General features: G+C 40.0%; 2 long non-coding RNA genes and 1 pseudogene across 2 annotated transcripts; all 3 read left to right on the forward strand.

Moving 5' to 3' along the window:
- Positions 1 to 988: 988 nt before the first annotated feature.
- LOC128630880 (uncharacterized) lies at positions 989 to 8,071 on the forward strand. Its single transcript, XR_008395142.1, has 3 exons — positions 989 to 2,598; positions 3,072 to 3,154; positions 7,888 to 8,071. It is a non-coding gene; the product is annotated as an uncharacterized LOC128630880 (long non-coding RNA).
- Positions 8,072 to 10,017: 1,946 nt separating this feature from the next.
- On the forward strand, positions 10,018 to 23,274 carry LOC128630822 (E3 ubiquitin-protein ligase UBR2-like; annotated as a pseudogene).
- Positions 12,333 to 14,173, forward strand: LOC108261992 (uncharacterized). Its single transcript, XR_008395127.1, has 5 exons — positions 12,333 to 12,570; positions 12,658 to 12,727; positions 12,807 to 12,955; positions 13,115 to 13,431; positions 13,984 to 14,173. It is a non-coding gene; the product is annotated as an uncharacterized LOC108261992 (long non-coding RNA).
- Positions 23,275 to 24,085: the final 811 nt, after the last annotated feature.

Here is a 24,085-nt window from a genome sequence, read left to right on the forward strand (position 1 = left end):
TCTCACTTTCTTTCTGTCTGTCATTCTCTCTCACTTTCTATTCTCTCTCACTTTCTTTCTGTCTGACTGCCTTTCTGTCTCTATTGATCTGTGCCTCTCTCTCTCTCTCTCTCTCTCTCTCTCTCTCTCTCTCTCTGGGAGTGCGTGCGTGGGGAGGACAGAGCACGGTTCTGAGACAAAATCTTTTCAAAATGTTTGGTAAACAGAGCAAATGATGTACTGCACACAATCATACACAAAGACCAATCATACTGTATAAAAGACAGATCTATTACAGAGAATCTGCATCTAGTAAGGCACTTGTATGACCATGCGTATGACGACAAGATTGAAATGGGGTTTTTACCATTAGATCAGGAGAAAGCTTTTGACCAGGTCGAACATGTTTTTCTTTTTAACATCCTAAAGGCTTTTGGTTTTGGTGAAAATTTTATCTCAATGATGAGGCTATTATACTCTGAAGCTACATTTATGATAAAAGTGGCCGGTAGCTTAAGTACTGCTGTGAAGGCTCAGAAGGGTATCAGGCAGGGCTGCCCCCTGTCGGGCCAACTTTACGGCATAATTATTTAACTCCTGCTATATAAGCTTAGGAAAGAATTAACAGGTCTACAAATCGACACTCTAAACTGTCAACAACCCACCAAATTATCTGCATATGCGGATGATATCACAGTTTTAATTAGAGGTGATGTTAAGGTGGTAAAATACGCTCTGGAATGTTATGGAAGAGCTTCATCTGCAAAAGTCAACTGGCATAACAGCGATGTGGTGTGGTCAATCTGTTAAAAGTCCATCACTTCCTGGCATCATGGACTCTATCAAATATCAACAGATATTAAATGAAAACCTGACTGCCTCTGCCAGAAAGATTAAAATGGGCCGTGGTTGGATCTTCCAGCAGGACAATGATCCAAAACATACCTCAAAATCAACACACAAACGGTTTACTGACCACAAAATCAACAAATGAATAAAACACCACAGAGTTGTTCTAGGAAAATATATTTACTGATGGGGTGGCATGTTCTTCAGCTCAACGTGGAGTTAACAGCACATCCCAAAGTGTTTTATTCCACTTGCACCACAGCAACTTGGCAGCACTAACAATCTGTTAAAAAATAAATAAATAAAAATCAGCCATAACATTAAAACCACCTGACTAATGTGCAGGTCCTCCTTGTGCCGCTAAAACAGCTCTTACTCGTCGAGGCATGGACGCCACAAGACCTCTGAAGGTGTGCTGTGGTTTCGGGCACCAAGAACATAGTTCCTTTAAGTCCCGTAAGATGCAAGGTGGGCCTCCGTGGATCAGACTTGTTTGTCCAGAACATCCCACAGATGCTCAATTGCTCAAAGAATTTGGTGGCAGTCAACTCCTTGAACTCTGTCATGTTCCTCAAACCATTCCTGAACCATTTTTTGCGGTGTGTCAGCGAACATTATTCCACTGAAGGAGACCACTACCATTAGGGAATTTTGTTACCATGAAGAGGTGTACGTGGTCTGCAACAGTGTTTGGTAAGTGGTACTTGTAAAAGTATATTAACATCCACACAAAAGCCAGGACCCAAGGTTTTCCAGCAGAACACTGCCCAGAACATCACACTGCCTCTGCTAGCTTTTGCTCCCCACTCGCATCAGTGAGCCTTGGGTGCCCTTGACCCTGTCACCAGTTCACCAGTTGTCCTTCCATGGGCCACTTTTGGTAGGTACAAGACCTGCCGTTTTGGCAATGCTCAGACTCAGTTATCTAGACATCACAGTTTGGCCCTTATCGAAGTTGCTTAGATCCTTACACTTGCCCATTTTTCCCCAACCGTTTGCTTGGTGCCTGATATACCCCACCCCTTCACTGGTGCTGTTGTAACGAGATAATCAGTGTTCTTCACTTCACCTGTCAGTAGTTTTACTGTTGTAGCTGATCGGTGTATAGTTGCATTTAATGTTGTAGAATGAAAACACATTCCTGTTCTCACTTGTGTTAGCATGTTGTAACAGCTGTTCTTCCCTCACCTATTGTGTGGTGTGTTTATTTATTTATTTTTATTTATTTATTTTATTTAAAAAAACAAAACTTTTTTTATATATAAAAAAAGCAAAAATGCTGCTTGTCATGTTACCGATAGGGCCACAGAAATGTCCTCTGTGCTGATGTCTTGGCTGTATCTGAAAACTTATAGCTTTACTTATAGCCCTGACTTTTACTGTGTTGACACTGGAGATTCCTTTCAGAAATGCTCCATTAATGTCTCCTAACATAAACCCACTAGGACTAAGATGATTTATGCATTGTAGCACCAAACAAAGGTTTCAGTCACTTTTCTGTCTGTAGATTGTCCATCACTGTGTATGGGGCCATAGTCTTGTGTCCTTTATTCATCTCCGTAAACAGTCATCATATTAACCTGTTGACTGGTGTTTATCAGACAGGAGCCTGTGGTTTCCTACTCTGAACGCTGTTCGAGCCATGTCGACTTCAGGAGGTCCCACTCCACCCTTCACCACCCTGTCGGTCACCCACCCAGCCAATCACATCACTTCTGTAGAGCTGCACCGACCAGAGAAACACAACGCCATGAACTAGGCCTACTGGAGGTATGTTTTTCCATCAAATAAAGGACATAACTACTGGGTTTTCCAAAAGTCTCCATACATAAGGGACCATGTCTGCCAGTACCAGGTCGGTTGTGCCTTCGTCAGTGGACGTGCACTTCTCGGTTGGTCTGCAACACTTGCAGTCTTTTTGAATTTGTTAATAAGTTTGGAAACTGTGTTGTATGTTTGCTGTGTTTGCCATGTTTCCTGTTAGTCCATCGCAACCTTGCCACAGCTTCCTGATCCAGGCATGAGAATGATTTCAATACGTTCTTCTCTTGTCAAAAGCGTTCTTAAAGGCTATCTGGGGGGGGAATTAAAGTATGAAAAAAAAAAATTCGGAAGACATTTAGGTTAAAAAAAGTGTTAATTTCCCCCATGTATAATTCTGCTTTGTTGCATTGGATGTCTTTGTTTTGTTATATAAGGTGTTGGCTTTATACTCCGTTATAGGCAGCTTTTTTTCCCTACAGTGAAATGATCGAATGCTTTAATCAGATTGCTAAAGACTCAGAGTGCCGTGTGGTCTTGGGTGCAGGGAAAATCTTCACTGCAGGTACAGCAGTATGTCATTTTTTTTTCAGAATTGGCAATATGTTTTAATTTTTATTTGGGTTTGCAGTGCTTTTACTCTCATAGCTGTTCATTATTATAATAAGCAATGGCTCCATGTGCTAAAACCACAACACTAAGTGAAGTTCATTTAACAAGCATCCTTATTCTTTCCTAGTGCAGAATGTATTAATCTTCAAGTTTAGTAGTTAATAGTTTTTCTAATTAGGGATGTGCCCGGTATTCGAATACACATTTAACCTTTTGAGGTGCCATTAGTTAAGTCAAGTGGGTTTTTATTGTCATTCCTCTATATAGCTTGTATACACTGGAACAAAGTGACATTCCTTCCAGACCATGCTGCAACACACTTTATGTAGTCTTGCGTACTGTTCTGTGTGAGACGAGTGCAACACAATAAAAACACAAAACAGCAAATACACAGGACAGTAGATACACAGGACATGGACTGTAACTGTAAGCTACTGTGTAATGTAGCAGCACATGTATTGCAGCAATACTGGCAGCAGAAATAGTTCCCTAGTATAAATTGACTGATGCAGCTATGTAGTCTTACTGGGTTAGTGCGGTGTGCAGTGGTATGAGTCTTACTGGGTGAAGTGTTTGACTAGCCCAGGTGAGCACTGTAATCTAACTGTCTCAGGGAAGAAACTGTTGCAGAGTCTGCTGGTGGTGGCACGGACGCTCCTGTACCTTCTGCCAGATGGCAGGAGGGTGAATGGTCTGTGAAAGGGATCGTCCACAATACTGGTGGCTTTGCGGATGCACCGGTAGTTGAAGGAGGTGTGTGGTGGGTAGAGAAACCCGATCTCTCCAGCTGTCCTCACAATTCGCTGTAGGGTCTTGTGGTTGGAGGCGGTGCAGTTCCCGTACTACACCGTGAGACAGCTGGTCAGGACGCTCTCGCTTGTCCCACTGTCGAAGGAGCATATTACTCGAATATTCAGGTGTCTGGGTATTGATTGTACCCTTTATTGCCATGAAGTCAATGAGAAAATCTGGTCAGGTCTAGCAGAACAGTTACCCCAGACATTGTGTAAGTTATAGGTGTTCATGTGCACTAGGGCTGCATGATTATGGCCAAAATGATAATCCTGATTATTTTGATCAATATTGAGATCTCAATTATTTATCACGATTATTAATTGATTTTAGTGACAACATATTTTTTATTGCACTTTCACATTTAAGTTTTCTCATGCCACAATATAACACACAAGTAGGCATGAGAACTTGAGCTGGTCAATTATGACAGAATTTAGGAACATCCTGTGAGCGATGACATTAATTTACCTTCTGATAAACTAAATGTAATATTTTCAGTTAATTTTACAGACTGTATGCACAAAACAACTGTTAACCTGTTTGAAGTCTGCTCCTCTTAAATATATTTAAAGCTGCACTATTAGACATTTCCACTCTCCTGGTTCTGGGCTGGAGTCAGTTCTCGAAACCGCTCTGTGTGTATTGTGTAGATATCTGAATAATCTCATATAGGGTGTGATTGGGTGAGTTAATTTACCCGTCAGATGCAGAGCGCTTTAGTTTAATGGTGTTCATTAGGGATGCTCCGATCAGGATTTTTACAGCTGATACGATCCAGATACCAATCTTTTTTTATTTAAACTTTAATCAGGAATTCTGTCATAAACAGTTAAATGTAATCTCTCTGCTCATGGTCACTGTTAACTGAATAAAATAATAGCAATGAGAAATACTGTTGGTTAATTGATAAATATACAGCATAAAATATTTATTTTAAAATATCTTGAACAATAAAGAGTCCTAATTAAGAGTAGACTAACACAAAAATGATCCATATTAGGAAAAAGGCTAGTAGCTTTCTAAGGAAGTAGTGATCTAAGGTTAAGGTCAAATTGATATTAAATGCAACCCATAGTAATTAAACATTATTTCATGTCTCGTTTTATTTATATTTTATGAAGTTATTATAATATCTATTTTTTTTTATATAAAATGATTTATTTACCTGCACATTTATGTAACTAAGCACATTTTCTGTCTTTACATTTTAGTAGTTTTATTTTTGTTTATCAGTTTTAGATCGGTTCCCCAGTACAGTGTCCATGTCTGCTGATAATATTGTGTTTTGGGGGGATAAATTAAAACATGGTAACTGGAGTTGGCTTTTCTAGTGATATCTGGCAACCGTGAGTTTAAATGGAGTGAATTAGCGTTAGTGAAGGAGAGCTGCAGTGCACTGTATGTTTACAGACGGAACAGTTCTACTCTTGATTGTGATTGGTGAGGAATTATTTAATAAAGAAGTTTGATTTGAACCCACCTTGTAATGTTATTATTAATTTACTCCGCCCGAAGCCGCTGTGTCTACACGAGCAGGTGAAAGTTCAGGTCATTTTGCGGGATCAATAAAAGATGGCGGTTGTGAGATTGGAGAGTTGAGAGAAGCAGATGATGTAGAGTTACTCACTTCATCATAATGGCTTCTTTGCAGTATTTCCACACTTGTACAGTGGACTGAGGAGATGAAAAGCAGTGTGAAAGTAACTGTTGCGCGGTGTAGATGTATTTTGGACTTCCTGTAGTTTTAATTCCGATTGTATTATACAACTCCGAACAGGTCACTTGCACCGGTGTGAATAAATATTTATTCACAGTCGCACAAAGTACTTTTCAGTCACAAATGCGAGTGAAATGGTTGCACCATAGAGCCCTGAGTTTATCTGCAAAGTTTGTTTCCCACTCAGCCTGATTAGGTTTAATGACCCCGACAATCTCTGAAGTGCTATTTAGCATCGTGCTAATTTCATGATTTCCCCTCGCTCTGGAGCTCGAAGCGAAGCTAGCAACTCGAGGGCTGAAATGCTAATTCCGTTTCGGGGTTTTGGCACTACAAAATGACGTCATCCCTGCGCCACTTGATGGTGCATGGCTGTAGTGTAGGAGCCGCTTGATTTGATCTGCAGTGGAGTTTTCTGTGAGCGGAGGACGGAATTTAAATGTCAATATCGCAGTCGATCATGTTCATTTAATCGTGGGCAGTCAAAATCGTAATCGCGATCGATATTCGATTAATTGTGCAGCCCTAATCTGCACTAAAGAAGTTTTGGGAGCAAGCAGTTCACATTTTCAACTATGAAGTCTGCAGGACAGACAAGTGCTACAGTGCATTTACAATAGCTCTCAGTATAGCTCCATTCAAATATTCAGTGACAATGGACACATCAGCCACCTTGGGTTTGCAGATTGAGCTCATTTTAAACCAGACACTAGAGAGAGACATTAGCTGAGAGACATGAGGTCATTTCCAGTAAGGGAACACAGTGAGTATCGATGCTCCCTGGTTTTTGTGGTGCGTTGTGGGGATTTTTTAGGGAGTGAACGTTCCAGTGCACTGGAAGGATTTTGCAATTGAGACAACACTTAAAATGGCTGACTCCCTGGTCTCTTGAACCCATACCCTAAACTCAACAGGAAGTCAGCATTTTGATTTTTCTCTTAATTTTTTCCTTCGTTTTTTGCCATTTCCAGGCCTCGTACTTTAACGTACTCCTCCTGGAGCTTTCATCAGATCGGCATCACATTCGGTCAGTCTCATCTACAGGCATTGACGATGCTAAATTCCGAAGCTTTTGAATTTTTGCTGCTCGCCGTGGGCGTGGCGCTCTCACAAATTTAGAAGTTTCACTCAAACATAGAATGTCCAATCTAGGGATGTCACGATACCAAAAATCTAGTAGTCGGTACCAGCAAAAATACACGATACTCGATACCACTTTGTGTATAAATAAATAATACTTTTAACTCCTTTATTTAAACATGAGCATTATAAAAAACAACAGTCACATAATATAAAAAAAGCAATTACAAAATAGATATATAATAAATATGTAGGCATAAAATGTTTTTTCTTCGAGAAAAAACTGAAATGTTCTGAAATGAGGTCTGGTTTCAGTGTATAGTTTGGGGATCTCTGTATACATGAAGTAATTTTTGCCTGGTACCTGGGGTTGAACTGCTGAAGCAGAGAGAGAGAGAGAGAGAGAGAGAGAGAGAGGAGAAACCACATTTTAGCCCAGAACCTTTTGCTTGCCTTTGCCAGGAGGTTCAGACTTGGCTTTCAACAAGATAAAGAGCCAAGCATACTTCCAAATGAACACCAAAATGCTTCAAGAAACTCAAAATCAGTGTTTTACAATGAGCTTAAAATGTCCTCCATGGTGGCATGGACCAGGACCCCTCGGTCTGCAGCATTACAGGAAGATTTCAGGTTAGACATTACGGGAAGAGTCTCGGTGCTGTTATTGTCTCTGGGGCAGACATCAGTTAACATTGTGACCCCTTCCCTGGAGAGAACAGCATTACAATTCTGAAAACAGTTTTTGCAAATAATAATTCACTACTTAAAGAATGTACCCGAGCTCCTGCTACGCAGTAACTAAAACTGTCTTCAACTCTTACTTCATTCTTTAGTTCCTTCTCTTAAGTGTAGAGCCTCTGTCAGATTGTGTGATTGATAAAGAAAAGCACATAAATGACAAAATACCAGTTTGAGTGCCTAGTGGTCTAATGAGGAAATGCTCTTTGGAAGCTCAATATATGCACTTATCCGTTTGCATTTTGATTCGGCTGTTAGTGCTGAGGATGTCCTTAAGGTGATGTGCTGCTTTTGGCAGATTTAGTAATTCTCTTTAGTCACATGAGCACTAATGGTTTTTCTAAATTTTTATGTAGTTTATTTTGGATACAGGCAGAGGAAGCTCAGCGAAAGCTTAAGAGACAGAATGGAGAGGACCCAGGTAAGCTATTTCTTCAGTGATTGTAGTCATATCTGAAAATGATTGGTCAGTTGAATGCAGATTGCTGAAGTGTGAGTGTCTGTGTGTGTCGTAGCCCTGCCTCCATTCTGCCCACTGTTTGCCAGCTTGGTGAATATTCTGCAGTGTGACGTGCTGCTTGGCATGCTGGGAGCTGTGCTGCAGTGGGCTATGGAGCCCAGGGAGGACACTGGTAGAGTCCATGCTGCAGAGGGTAAATGTTTGGATGTTTTGTTAAAATGACATGATAGTGTAGTAAATTCAACAAAATTCCCCTTGCTATGCTGTGTTCATGAGCATCACTTTTTAATGACTGAGTAGTGTTCACAATTCTGTATGTGTGTGTTGCTACAGGTGCTGCACTTGTTAGGCATGTCTCTGCTGGAGGAGCAGCAACAGCTAGAGAACATTGGGGATGACGATGAAGTTACTTTCAACTTCACCCTCAAAATCTCCCGTAAGTTTTGTACATCATCTCACACAGTAGAAAGTCTCAAGCCTGTAGTTAGATCTGTGGTTCTTGTATCACAGGTCCCGGTGAAGCCCCCGGCAACACTCCAAGCATCCTGGCTCAGTTAGAGACCTTGCAGTGCGCACCTCACTTGGAAGTGCACAAAGACATGATTCGCTGGATCCTTAAAGTGAAATTACATCTTGATTATGTTTTCAATTTGCCTTACTCTCTCTATGCGTGCACCTAATATGTCCACCAGGTGGCAGCCTAGCATGATTTGCAATTCACTCACTGAAGGTAGGCGCAACATACAAAAGATGAGCGTTTTTACCATGAAGTTTAAAGCAGTGCTGCATCAAGACCTGTTTGAAATCCAAGCAGTGCAACACCGCTCAAGGTGGCGTGGCCGGTAGGCAAAGCAGCACCTCTCACCACGGTGAAGCACAAATGCTTCACTGTCCCAAAGCGGTTTTGCTGCTGATCATCTGTAGGTGGCCCTAGGGGTGTTTTTGATGTGGCTTATTGTGCGTATTACTTAAAAGCTGTATGTCAACATGAATATTTAAATGACATGTAAGGATTGCTTACTACACAAACTGAACTTCCATGCACTGTGATGTGTGCATTTTATTTTCCATATAGTGAAAACTGTCAGGACACCTGCACCAGGCTGAACATGTACATATGAAGGCCATTGTGTAGGCCAAGGCTAATGATGTATTGCAGTATGTACTTTGAAGAGAAACAGGCAAATTAAATGTTAGTAAAATTGTAATGCATCTTCAGTATTTAATGGTATGGTGTGTGTATATACTTTTTAGTGCACAAATGTGTTCTATTGAACATCTGCTTAGTTTTGCAAGACTTTGTGTGTGCATATAGTTCTAACTGCACTGCTGTATCGTTTTCTTGTAGAAATATTTTCCTAAATTATGTGTCTTTTTCTACACAGATGGTGGTTAGCATTAAAACGATGCGTGAGTGCACAGCTGCTGCACCTCCCTGTGAAGGAACAGGGCACTGTCACAAGGAGGTCAGACTTTGAGCAACTTTCTATTCCATGGACATATTAACCATTACCCTTTAAAGTGTTGAAGAGCTTAAATCTACGTGTGTGTGTGTGTGTGTGTGTGTGTGTGTGTGTGTGTGTGTGTGTGTGTGTGTGTGTGTGTGTGTGTGTGTGTGTGTTGCAGTCTGTGTGGGACAAAGACAAAGCAGAGAGAAAAAGGAAAGCTGAACTGTGCTGGAAAAAGACCATGGCTCAAACATTACAGAGCCAGAGTCATTTTATCAATAAGTACATAGATCTGCTCACGCAGGATTCAGAGGATCTGGACGTCTCAGCATCTACATCAGCAGAGCATAGGTACCTAAGCATGCTCGTAGTGACGCAGTGTTTTTAATAATTCAACTTGTATTGTATTCTCAATATCCAGTCAGTACATTTATGTCAGTAAATGCATGCATCAACACTTCCTTGACTTTGCTGAGCAGTTGTCTGTTCTTTGTCCTAAAAGTTCTTGCATATAATGGTGGTCTTCACATAACATAAGTAAATTCCCATCCTTAAACTCTTTATGTTGCATATTCATTTAGAGCATTTTCTGTTGGGGTAAATGAGTAGAGAGGATCCTAGGCCATTTTTAGCAATTTCCTGGTGAGTAAAAAAAGATGAATCCATTTATTCAACATTGATTATTTTAACAAATTCAGAGGGACCTTAACATAAAATTAAGGTTATAGTGTACTTGTAACCATCCGTCTCTGCTTGGTACAGCCCCAGTTCATGTGACGGTGCTCTGGTGTGTGTGGGACCTCGTCGTTGGCGTGCCAGAGGAGGAGAGAGGAGGCAGATGGAGATGCGTATCCTGTGTCACGAAGCGCAGGAGATCCTACCTGATGGCACCACCATGGTGCTCGCTGCCTTTGTCCAACGCTCTACGGTCATGTCCAAGAACCGCAAAAGACCCCCTCACAATCCAGGTAAGGTTATGGTTTACAGTGTTCAAGTTAAGTAAGTGGATAGGTTTGAGTAGCCAGTGTGCTTATTTCTGAAGGATACATGTGTGTTACAGAGAGCTGTGATCCCCTCTTCATGCACCCTGACCTGTCCTTTGGTACCCATACCGGCAGCTGTGGCCACATCATGCACTCTCACTGCTGGCAGAGGTGAGGAGTTGGGCAAAATGTTACTTCTAGACAGCCTTCTACTTAATCCCAAATAAAAAGTTTTGCTGCTTTCAAATGTTTGTGGATATAGGCAATAGATCAGCAGCTAACAGTAAATAGTTTGTCTAGAAAATATGACCTTTATATGAGCAATTACAAATAAATTAGCTAATATTAATCAATCAGTCGGAATGTTTTGTGACTGAAAAGTCAAAAACCTAATCTGTGATGTACAGGAAAGTCTTCATGGATGTGTGGTGATCGATAAGATGTAGATCCAAATTGGATGTGTTTGGCTTAAATATGCGATCTGCAGATTTTTTATTTTTTTTTGACCCAATACAGTGAGCTGATCATCGACACAAAGCATGAAACAAAGCTTGCTATGTGCACTTGACTATTTTTCACTGTCTTAGATCAAGCCAGTGTTACTTTCAAAGTCTGTAAACTTATTGTGCCTCATGGGGAAGCAAAGAACGTTAACCTGATCTGACCTTAGGAGTAAGTGCAGTGAGTATCAAAAGCTAAAGAAATCAGGTGATGGAACTTGTTACGCTTGGTAATCAGCAATGCTCGGTTGTTGAGGACGTCAGATTCCGCTGTGTGCTGTGCGCTTCCCAATCAAAAATACTTTTCATATGTTCCCGTTCTTCAATGGAGGGGAGCGCTGTCCAACAGTTTACACTCCTGAAGAATGTTACCTCGGAGAGCTTTACAAGCAGTATATGGTGTTCCCACGTCAATCCTACATCCATGTCAAGCTTAACAGCTCAGTGGATCAGTTTGCTTGTCACTGCTTAATAGATCTGACCAGTTCGGTCATTTCTGTGATTGCATGGTACATATAAAGCTCATGGAAATTTGACAGGTTGTCAAATAATGGTCTCTTAATCTTGCAGTTATTTTCTCTTACAGATACTTTGAGACACTCCAGAGTCAGGATGCGCAGTGGCTGCATGAGCAAACCAGTTACGATGTAGAGAATGGGGAGTACTTGTGTCCACTCTGTAAGTGTCGCAGTAACACTCATTCCTCTCCTGCCCCTCACTGAGACCACCTGCAGGTACTCGCATACAAACTTGTGCTTCTGATTATTCTAAGTGGAGTTGCTCTGAATCCGGACCGCTTAATATTTTAATCATTGCATTGGCGAATTAGTTGTAGTGGCTCTGTAACCAATGCAAACTTGCCTATGAAATGCCATGGAAGGGTACAGAATGACACTGTAACAGTGCATACCCCATTCCAATATTCCTCTTATTTATTTATATATTTTTTAGCAAGGGAATTGATATCGGGCGCACGGTGGCTTAGTGTTTAGCACTTTCGCCTCACACCGCCAGGGTCCGGGTTCGATTCCCGTGGCTCTGTGTGTGTGGATTCCCGTGGCTCATGTTCTCCCCGTGCTGCGTGGGTTTCCTTAAGATACCCCGGTTTACCCGGTACCCTGGTATCTCCCCCAGTCCAAAGGCATGCATGGTAGGCTGATTGGCGTGTCTAAAGTGTCCGTAGTGAATGAATGGGTGTGTGAATATGTGTGTGATTGTGTGCCCTGCGATGGACTGGCACCCTGTCCAGGGTGTACCCCGCCTTGTGCTCGATGCTCCCTGGGATGGGCTCCAGCTTCCCCATGGATGGATGGATGAAGATGGATGGATGGATGGATGGATGGGACTTGATATCTGTAGATGAATTGCATGTCTTGCCATGTTGAGATCAGAGTATAGAATTTCTGCTTATGTAAGATGGCTAATCCACTGCTGTTGCATGATATTTAGTCACACTGACTCAGTTTATTACAGTAAATTTGCCAGTTGTCCCATTGAGTTTGACATTTTCTCTGGTTAAATAGTAAAATGCATGCATGTTTGTAGTTACAGCAATAGTGAGCAGCCAGGTCTGGCTCATTGGCTGAATACAACGTATACAAGCCAATCAGAGCCTTGTACTCTGCTCATGAGAGAGCCAAGCCAACAAGTGAGTCTCATCATATATAGTGCGTGTGCTCCTTATTTGTGTGTGTATGTGTGCACATGCAGTCATATTGTGGTGTTTGTCTTTTAGATGCTGGTGAGTCAGAGACTGTGGAGGACTCTCCTCCTCCTGAGAGTTTCAGGCTGGACCACACACCAGTGTAAGCATACCCACTGTTTCCTTTCACAACTGCGTATCTGAGCGTGTCTTTAACACTGATCTGTGATGTGGTTTGATAGCAACCCTTATTCAAGCTCCATAAGGGAGATGCTGATGACATTTGGGACCGCAACTTATAAAGTTGGCCTTAAGGTGCACCCTAATGAGCAGGACCCCCGTGTGCCTATCATGTGCTGGGGCAGCTGTTCTTGCACCATCCAGTCTATAGGTCAGTCTGCACCCATTTCTTACAGACTAAGAATTCATGTATAAGATTTGCAATATTCACTGACCTGTGTTAATGGGTAGTTAGTAAAAATGTTTTACTTTTTGGTAAAGAACATTATGATATGCATTTGTTGTTTTTCTGTGCTTGTATTTTATACAGAGAGATTATTGGTAGATGAGGAGAAGCCTTTGTTTGGAAGTTTACCCTGTAGACAGGTATGACAACCCAACTTATTGTCATATCTCAGCCCAGCCAGGACTCGGTTTCCCGAGAAGCAACACAGTATTCTACTGTGTTTATTCGATAAGTGACTTTGGCCTTTGCTTACGTCCCCGACCACGATTTCTGTCTTGCCCCGTTTGTTTTGTTTGCATGATCGCCTGACCCTCGCTTGCTTCTTGACTACGGACTGTGTTCACCCCTCTGGATTATTCTGCCTGAACCTGCCGCCCGCTTCTGCTTCTGTATTCCCCACGGTACGCGACACTTATCATGCCAGAATGAATTCTTCTTTCGAGGGATGTGTGATGATGTAATAAATTCTGTATCAGTGGTATTGTTAGTGCTGTTAAAATACTCCACTAAGCACTGTTTGCTTGCAGGATGTAGTAGTTAATTGTACACTGGAATAAATTCTTCCGATGATTTGATTTGCTTTTCACTTGTAATTCTAAATATAAAAGCATATATATATATATATATATATATATATATACATATATATATATATATATATATATATATATATATATAACTGTGTGTATATATAAATAAAAATAGACTGCATCTGTCAAATCATTACTCAAGCTTCTGAGCATCATTCGCACTCTAAAGATATCTAGAAGATTGCTCAATTATGTTCGGGGTTCATTTTGGTAGCATTACTAAATATTCTGAATCACAAATATCTGCAGGTATTATGCTCTCCTTCCTCAGTTCTAATTCCTTCTATATCCTGTGATATTTATCCATATTTTGTATCCTAAATAATAAAAAATAGAAGTGTCATAAAACGTGCCCTTGTTTAGGAGACTATTTGAGTTCCCTGGCTCGGTTTGGCTCTGCATGCTGGACTGTCTCCTCTCACTCCTCTGTGCAAAATCACTTCATGTGACTGTTGGTAGATATATTTATTTCATTATTTATTTTTCTCTCACTTGTAGTTTTTTTAGTTCTATAACTCTGTGTGTGTGTGTGTGTGTGTGTGTGTGTGTGTGTGTGTGTGTGTGTGTGTGTGTGCGTGCGCGCGCGCGTGCCCGTGCAGTACTTGTTCTTGCTCCCCAGGTGGAAAATTCCCCCTGCATTCTGGATGTGGACATGTTCCACTTAGTGGTGAGCTGACAAGCTTGTTAAATGATACTTTAGGCACTATTAAATGTATATTAGCATCAGATTAAAGTATCATTGTTGTCCAGAATCTAAACCTGTCTATCTAACAGGTCAGTGTCTGTGGTTTCTTTGGCTGTAGTCTCTGGCAAGGAAAAACTCCCTAAGATGTTTTAAGAGGAAGAAACCTTGAGAGGAACCCGACTCAGAAGGGAACCCATCCTCATCTGGGTAACAACAGATAGTGTGAAAAAGTTCATTATGGATTCATATGAAGTCTGTATGGCCTTAGGAGCAGCCGTAGTCCCAGCAGTCTGGAATTAAAGAAGATTTGAGCTCCATCCAGAGGCAGAAAGGATCTGGATCTCTAGTATCCCCATAAATTCGTGTGGGGCTCGGCGAAAGGAGAGAGGGAGAAAAAAGATAATTATGACTGTGAAGTAGTAGAACAGAATCTAGTCAGGGTAGGCTTGAGTAAACAAATACGTTTTAAGCCTAGACTTAAACACTGAGACTGTGTCTGAGTCCCGAACACTAATAGGAAGACTGTTCCATAACTGTGGGGCTCTATAAGAGAAAGCTCTTCCCCCTGCTGTAGCCTTCACTATTCGAGGTACCGTCAAATAGCCTGCATCTTTTGACCTAAGTAGGCGTGGCGGATCATATAAAACCAAAAGGTCGCTTAGATATTGTGGCGTGAGACCATTTAGTGCTTTATAGGTTAATAAAAGTATTTTATAATTAATGCGAGATTTTACTGGGAGCCAATGCAGTGTGGATAAGATCGGTGTGATATGGTCGTATCTTCTGGTTCTAGTTAGGACTCTAGCAGCTGCATTCTGGACTAACTGGAGCTTATTTATATTCCTACTGGAACATCCAGACAGTAAGGCATTACAGTAATCTAATCTAGAGGTGACGAATGCATGAACTAGTATTTCCGCATCATGTAGTGACAATATGTTTCTTATTTTAGAAATATTTCTGAGATGAAAGAAGACTATCCTAGTAATATTATCTACATGAGCATCAAATTACAGGCTGGAGTCAATAATCACTCCAAGGTCTTTAACTGCTGCACATGATGAAACAGAAAGACCATCCAGAGTAACCATGTGATCAGAAAGATTACTTCTAGCTACACGTGGGCCTAATAAAAGTATTTCTGTTTTATCAGAATTAAGTAGAAGGAAATTAATTAACATCCAACATCTAATGTCCTTTACACAATCCTCAACTTTACTAAGCTTCTGTCTGTCCTCTGGCTTCGCTGAAACATACAGCTGTGTATCATCAGCATAACAGTGGAAGCTAATTCCATGTTTACGAATAATTTGACCTAGGGGTAGCATATATAAAGTAAAGAGCAGTGGGCCTAAAACAGAACCCTGTGGAACACCAAAAGTAACCTCAGTACGCATGGAGAATTCACCAGTTACATCTACGAACTGATAACGATCGGTCAGATAAGACCTGAGCCAGGAGAGGACTGTTCCCTTAATACCAACAACGTTTTCTAATCTATCAAGGAGAATAGTGTGATCTATAGTATCAAATGCTGCACTAAGGTCGAGTAACACAAGCAGCGAGACACAACCCTCATCAGAGGTCAGTAGAAGGTCATTTACTACTTTAACTAACGCTGTCTCTGTGCTATGATGAGGTCTAAATCCTGACTGATACATTTCATGAATGTTATTCCTATCTAAGTACGAGCATAGCTGCTTTGCTACAACCTTTTCTAAAATCTCAGAGATGAAGGGGAGATTTGATATTGGTCTATAGTTGGACAATTGAGACGGGTCAAGATCAGGTTTTTTAATCAAGGGTTTAATAACTGCTAATTTAAGTGATTTAGGTACATAGCCACTGCTTAGGGAAGAATTGATTATATTTAGAAGTGGTTCAATTACTCCTGGACCAATCTGTTTAAACAAACATGTAGGTACGGGATCTAGTATGCAAGTTGATGAATTTGCTGAAGAGATTAATGTAGCTAGTTCGGTCTCTCTAAGCGGAGCAAAACACTCTAAACATTGATCTGATATTGCTACACTGTCATGTAATGGGTTTGTTACAGTACTGTCCGGTTTTAATTTAATGGCCTGTATTTCACGTCTAATATTTTCAACCTTATCATTGAAAAATTTCATGAAATCTTCACTGCTATGTAATGATTGAGTGTTTCTCTCTGTAGTGGTTTTATTCCTAGTTAATTTTGCTACTGTGTTGAAAAGGAATCTAGAATTGTTTTTGTTGTCTCCTATTAAGGTGGAGAAATAGATTTTTCTAGCATCTCCAAGAGATTTCCTATATTTCAGTAGGCTCTCCTTCCATGCTGTTTGAAATATCACCAGTTTGGTTTGACGCCATTTACGTTCTAATTGTCGAGTTGTCTGTTTTAAGGTTCGACTGTTCTTTTGGGATGTTTTTATTGAGTGTGCTGCCAGGCACAATTGTGTGGGAGTCAATAATGGGGCTGTCAGAGTAATTCACTGCAGCCAACAGCATTAGATTTGTGTAGGGATTTAAAAAAAAAAAAAAATTGGGGGTTTGAACACAATTTTTAAAAAGTGCTTAAATTTAATCCTAAAGAAATGTTTCTATACATGCTGCAGTCCACGTGTTTTTTATTTACTATTTTTTTATATATACTGTTTCAGTATTTAGTAGACTTTGTTTTGTGAATAGCAATGGTTTTGTGTCTGAGTTGTCATGTTTTGAGTTTTGCCAAAACTTACTGCTTATTAGAGATGCCGAGCATCCAACCAGGAGCATGATTTTGGTTCAAAAATATTATTATTCGTAGTAGTAGTATAATATCAATCCCATGAGCTCTTTCACACCCATTCATCAAAAACTCCTTTGTAAGCCTGGGAAAATTATTGTTTTGACTTCAGTCACAGAGCTTTCATTTACAGTGCTGTAGAAATGATCTTAACACGTGCATGTGTGTCTTAGTAGCCTGCGTGAGACTAGCTCGGGTTGGCATCTCTGGCGTTGCGTAAAGGCAGGCATCCTGCCCTTCCTCAGAGGAGCCGCACTGTTCTTCCACCATCTCAATGGAGTTCCCACTTTGCCTGAGCTTGACGGTAAGTGCTTCATTTTCCCCACCCTTCCCGCCCCATCACAAACTCACTTAGCTACATTTGACCCATGGGTTCCACCACATGTTGTTATCTGATTGAAAGTTGACCTGACCGTACACCTCTACAACTGACGTTAATTTAAATGAAGAGATTTACCATTTAATTTGTGAGGTGATTTATCAGATTGGCCACAAAGCTGAGTTGTCTCATCTAACCTGTTAAATGATTGAAACACAGTTCTGCCAAAACATGGAAACCTTGATCACTTGAACTTCACATGTACAGTGCATCCGGAAAGTAGTGACAGCGCTTCATTTTTTCCACATTTTGTTGTTACAGCCTTATTCCAAAATGGATTAAATTCATTATTTTCCTCAAAATTCTACAAACAATACCCCATAAAGACAACATGAAAGAAGTTTGTTTGAAATTAGGGCTGCACCATTATGGCCAAAACGATAATCCCGATTATTTTGATCAATATTGAGATCTCGATTATTTATCACGATTATTAATTGATTTTAGTGACAACATATTTTTTATTGCACTTTCACATTAAATTTTCTCATGCCACAATATAACACAAGTAGGCGTGAGAACTTGAGCTGATCAATTATGACAGACTTTAGGAACATAGTGTGAGCCATGACATTAATTTACCTTCTGAAAAACTAAATAATATTTCCAGTTAGTTTTACAGACTGTTTCCAAAAAACAACCGTTAACCTGTTCCACCTTGTAAACAAATACAATAAACATCAGTGTTTGAAGTCTGCTCCTCTTAAATATATTTAAAGCTACACTATTAGACATTTTCCACTGTCATGGTTCTGGGCTGGAGTCGGTTTTCGAACCGTTCTGTGTGTATTGTGTAGATATCTGAATAATCTCATATAGGATGTACTGGCCCAAATTTAGCCTATTACCCAAAGACACTTAAAATTCAACATAGAAGCATATACTCACATCTGTAAACCCAGTTGAAGATAGAAAAAAAAGGCACCAGCCATGAGTGAGAAGAAGCAAGGGTCCAGATTTTATTTCCACCACACGAGATCCACACCAATGAGAATTCTCAGAAGTGATCTGACACCCGGAGCTCAAGCTCCAGTATTTATACTCTATTTACACAGTAGATAACCAATATATTTCAGAAAGACTATGATATCAGTACCAATAGGGTTAAAAAGCTTTTATACTTCAGCTCTTATATTTCTCTGTGATTAATAAACCACAGTGTGTTACTCTTAAAAGATCTTAAAGTGTGAATCCAACCAGTCCTGTGAATTTTCAATAAAATTACATATTACTCATACTAGGTCTCCCTCCTGTTTATTTCATGTCATTTTTATCCACAACAGTTGGGATTGGGTGAGTTCATTTACCCGTCAGATGCAAAGCGCTTTAGTTTAATGGTGTTCATTACTGATGCTCCGATCAGGATTTTTACAGCTGATACTGATCCAGATACCAATCTTTTTTATTTAAACTTTAATCAGGAGGTCTGTCATAAACAGTTACATGTAAGCTCTCTGCTCATGGTCACTGTTAATTGAAAAATAAACAAGCATAAAACATTTATTTTAAATATCCTAAAAACAATAGAGCCCTAATTAAAAGTGGATTAACACAAGCATGATCCATATTAGGAAAAAGGCTAATAGCTTTCTAAGGAAATAGATTTATCAGAAATCTGAAAATGGCTGTGCACCGACGCTCCCCATCCAACCTGATGGAGCTTGAGAGGTCCTGCAAAGAAGAATGGGAGAAACTGTCCAAAAATAGGTGTGCCAAGCTTGTAGCATCATTCTCAAAAAGACTTGAGGCTGTAATTGGTGCCAAAGGTGCTTCAAAGTATTGAGCAAAGGCTGTGAATACTTATGAACAACTTACAACGTACAACTTAACAATAGATGGTGATCTGTGTTATGTTGTCATTTGTGTGTGTTTATTAACCCTCGTTCTTACAAATGAGTAATAACGTGTTTGACAGTATGAATGTTCTTTTGGGATGTTTTTATTGAGTGTGCTGTCAGGCACAGTTGTGTGGGAGTCAATAATGGGGCTGTCAGAGTAATTCACTGCAGCCAACAGCATTAGATTTGTGTAGGGATTTATTTTTATTTTTTTGGGGGTTTGAACACAATTTTTAAAAAGTGCTTAAATTTAATCCTAAAGAGATGTTTCTATACATGCTGCAGTCCACGTGTTTTTTATTTACTAATTGTTTTTTTTATACTGTTTCAGTATTTAGTAGACTTTGTTTTGTGAATAGCAATGGTTTTGTGTCTGAGTTGTCATGTTTTGAGTTTTACCAAAACTTACTGCTTATTAGAGATGCCGAGCAAAGGTGCTTCAAAGTATTGAGCAAAGGCTGTGAATACTTATAAACATGTGCTTTTTTTTGTTTTTTTATTTTTCATAAATTTCATACTCATTAAAAGATTTCAAACAAACTTCTTTCATGTTGTCATTATGGTGTATTGTTTGTAGAATTTTGAGGAAAATAATGAATTTAATCCATGTGGGAATACGGCTGTAACATAACAATGGGGAAAAAGTGAAGCGCTGCGAATACTTTCCGGATGCACTGTATATAGTATATTGTATGTAGTGAAACTGATCTTCTGGGAAGTGCTGTGTGCATATGTGTCTGCCTCCTAACCTGCTCCAGCTCTATTATAATCACCAGGAGCTTCTGGATCCCCTGCTTCAGGGGTAAGAAACTTCATAACTGAGCCGAGAAATGACAGGTTTTCTGTGAATGCTGATGATGCCATATCATGTGTACACATCATTGATTGTTTTGTAATGGGTTGAGTGTGTTGTGTCCATTTGTCCTGCAGGTGGTGCTCACATCCAGGCATGCAACAATGTCTCCAGTCACCTGAAACCCTTATAAGGTGATCATTCTTTGTTCTTATCTATAGCCTTCTGAACTTTGCTTTGAAATGGTGGTTTTAACCCCCTTACCCCGTATAGCGGCTTTACAGCGTAAATGTTATCCGCGTGAGGCCGGTGTACTGGCATTGCTCTGCTATGATTCCTTACTTATTTAATTATAATTTTTTTACCTGGAAGGTTGAAGTCATGACGTCACGACGTGATTACAACATTACGCTGTCATTACAATGAAGATGATCCAAGCGTGAATATTGGTGTAATAGTAGAAGTGAACTAAAAATGCCAAAGTGAAAAGCTAATCGTGTTCCAGCTAAAGTTACACCTACAGTGAACACAGCTACATCTAAAACCGTGGGGGGGGACATACACAGTTACACAGGCAAGAGCGAGGATTCTAGATAGTGACAGCAGTGAAAGTTCAGGCGATGTTGAAACCGAAACTGATAGTGATGCAAACTCATGATTCAGACCCTGATCCGTCTTCATCTTCAGCATCAACCAGTGCGACTGACACTGCAGGGGTCTGGAGTCATAACCTGACCATCTCTGTGTATTCGTGAAAACACTACCTGCTGGTCTGATTATCACCAGAAAGTTTACTTTTGGCGCTAAAATGCATTTATTCAAAGGCATTGACCACGCTGACGCTTGTATAGTATTTTTAAATGAGTAGAAGGATTTTAGCGAGCATTTTTCATAACTTCTCTAGTTAAGAATTGTGCTCTAAGTGGAGTAAAAACACTGAAGTGCTTCATTTTCAAAGTAATATTACACAAATACATTATAAGTTTTTTCAAGGCCTAAAAATGTTAAAATTAAAATGTTGATTTTGGCCCAGGAACTCAGGGTTGGCGTGCTGTTTCTCTGGGGAATATAGGGTTATGGGACATAATACTGTGGGAACTTAGGGGTAAGAGGGTTAAGACTGTATGGTTTCAGTGTTTTTTTTTTGTTTGTTTTTTTTTTTTTGTGTAGTTTTCCTCGGGAATCCAATAAGCTAATTGATGTGCCAGAGGATTACTGTGCACTGATCAACCAGGCTTTCAGCTTCACGTGAGTGTGTGTACTCTGAGTTGCATTCATTTATACCCAGTATGTGCTTAATAGAATAGAATTCTGGTGGACATCTCTAGTTATTGCTTTTGTGTTTATAACCTCCATTGTTTTTGTAGCTGTCCTTAGTCAGATGGAGTTAAGTCTTGAGCTCAAACTCTGTGCTTGGTGTGTGGCACGATGCTGTGATCTCAGAGCAGCTGCTGCCAGACTGAGCTGGAGGGTGAGGACGTTGAAGCGTGTACTGCACACACCTTTGTTTGCTGAGCTGGTGTTAGCATCTTCCTCAGGTTAGAAGGAAGACACATCTGTGTTGATTGCCATGTCTTATAGGTGCATTGCCTGTTTATATCAGGGCTGGGCATTGGTGTGAATTAGTCAGCAATAATCCCTCACACATGGGTTATTCATTTTGGGAAGGAAGCTGTAAAGCTACTAAATAAGAAAAATAACAGCAGCTTGCTAAAAATACTCCAAATAACACTTTAATTTGAAGTTCCATAATAAACTATTTATAAGCAAGGAATACAGTTTATTATTGAAAGAGGATGTAATAATCAATTAACTGGTCAAATATTATGTTACATAACAAGCATTTTCCAAAATGTTTAAAAAACTACATTCATTTTCTTCATTTATTAATACATTACTTCTTATACTAGTGGGCCTCCACCCTGTCCTAGAAACACTCCATCCTACACAGTTTCAAGCTTCCTTTCCTCCCAACACTCAACATCTCAGTAATCCAGCAATAGGCCTGGAGTTGAGACATTCCTGCTGAATTAACATTTATGGTTGTGAATATACAGCATTTGTAGGTATTGTCAAGTCCTAGCTTGCAGTACATGAGCCTCTGCTGTCTTTTACAGGGTGAGGGAGAATCAGGTTCTTTTCCTGTACCTCGATGACTACGGAGAACTGTCCAAGGGCTCAGGTGAGAACTCAAACAAGATACTCAACGTGCCTTGTAAAATTTGTGTTTAAACCACTGTTTATATCATTCTCTTTCCCTCCCAGATGGAGGAATGCGCTACAGAAAGATTCAGAAGCTCTGGCGCCAGCACAGCATCACCGAGGAGATGGGTCATGCACAGGAAGCTAATCAGACTCTGGAGGACATTGACTGGGAGATCCTGGATTTTCTTGGCTAATGCCAAATCTAAACTAACCAGGGATCTGCACATTTACCTAGAAATGGTGCGTAATCTTGAACATCAATTAATGAAAATGTTGAACATTTCCTTTTTTTGTTTTTACATTTCAAAATTCTAAAAACTTGTTTATTTCTAATTTTAAATAAAATAAAAATTCTTAATCAAAATAGACAAATGTCATATTCTGAGATATTTCTAAAAGAAGTTCAGTGATCCGTAACTAATGGATGCTGTAATGTACAACTGTTCTGAGCACATTTTCTGTTTTCACTTGCAGCCTACAGCCAAAATCCCCAGTACTGACTGAACACAGCAAATGCTGAGTTTACTTTTACAGTCTTGAATTAACACCTCTGCTAACTGCGTCATCGCCTACAGTCCTGAATTGACAGTTTACTTAACAGCCATAATGCTCACTGTTTACAATACGAATTAAAGATTATGTAAACCCTGGAATTGTGAATTAAGCACACCTTTTGGTTAAAAGAGGGGGGAAAAGAATTGGTTTATCACTCATTGGTTTTGTAAATAAGGCTTGGTGAAAATTAGGTTTAAGCTCTGTTTGTGCCACAGGCTGTATACCCTTCCTCTAATTTGTTTTCAATGGATGTGTACTGTTTTACAATCTAAGGGCTTTGTTTGCATCTATAATGATTACACGGATAAGACATGTTTACTGTTTGTCACTTTCCTTTTTCTCTCTCTCCTTTTTGGATATACCAGTTAAATATGTCACAGTTTAGTCAACTGTAACTCTTTTGTTCCTGGTTGTTTGGAATCAGTTAATAAACTGTGTTTTTAATATTGTATTTTGTTCATTAGATTATAACTGGGATTGTGAGACATTTTTGCTGCGTTTGTTTCTTTAGTTTGGAGATTCCCCTTATGTCTCTCTTAATCACACACGGACAAAAACCAAATGTCAGAAATGTTTTACTAATTATTGACCAGCATGCAGGGATGCCGGGAATAAGTTGTTAGACATAACTTCAGTAAGCACTCATGCTGAATGAATAAACACAAACACACGCATCACCGGAAAGCCTCGACCATTACAGCTCTGAGACAAACACGGAAGAAACTAAAACTCCCGCTAAAGCGCTACACCAATTAAATAGCAGCTCGTCCAGGAGCTCCACCAATTAGAGCGTAGCTGCGTTTGTTCGCGAGTTCCGTCTGGAGGTGAAAAGCAACCTTAATGCTCATTACTGCCCCCAAGCGTCACTGCAGTTACTCAACACTCCCACACATTACAGCAGGGGTGTAAAAGAGTTTAATGACTTTTTTTTTGCAGTAACCTTGGCACCATTTTCAGATCCTTGATGTCAGCTCATCAAGGAATGTTACAAGGAGAGCTGTATTATGAGATCATTAAAAGTGTCTAATTAAAGTCAGAATGATTTCCCCCTTTTCCAATAAAATAAAAAGTCACACATACTTGTTTAATCAGCTTTAAAAAACAGTTTCGCCCCGGAGGGCAGGGCATTTCCCACAAACTGAAACTGACTTTTCACCAAAGAGCTGCTGCTTCTCATCCTTCTGCTACTAAAAGAAAGCAGTTTTTAGTGTGAAATATGAGCTCATTAGGTTTAAAACCATGCTGA

The sequence above is a fragment of the Ictalurus punctatus genome, unplaced genomic scaffold (assembly GCF_001660625.3).
Source record: "Ictalurus punctatus breed USDA103 unplaced genomic scaffold, Coco_2.0 Super-Scaffold_100068, whole genome shotgun sequence".
Classification (NCBI taxonomy): Eukaryota; Metazoa; Chordata; class Actinopteri; order Siluriformes; family Ictaluridae; genus Ictalurus; species Ictalurus punctatus.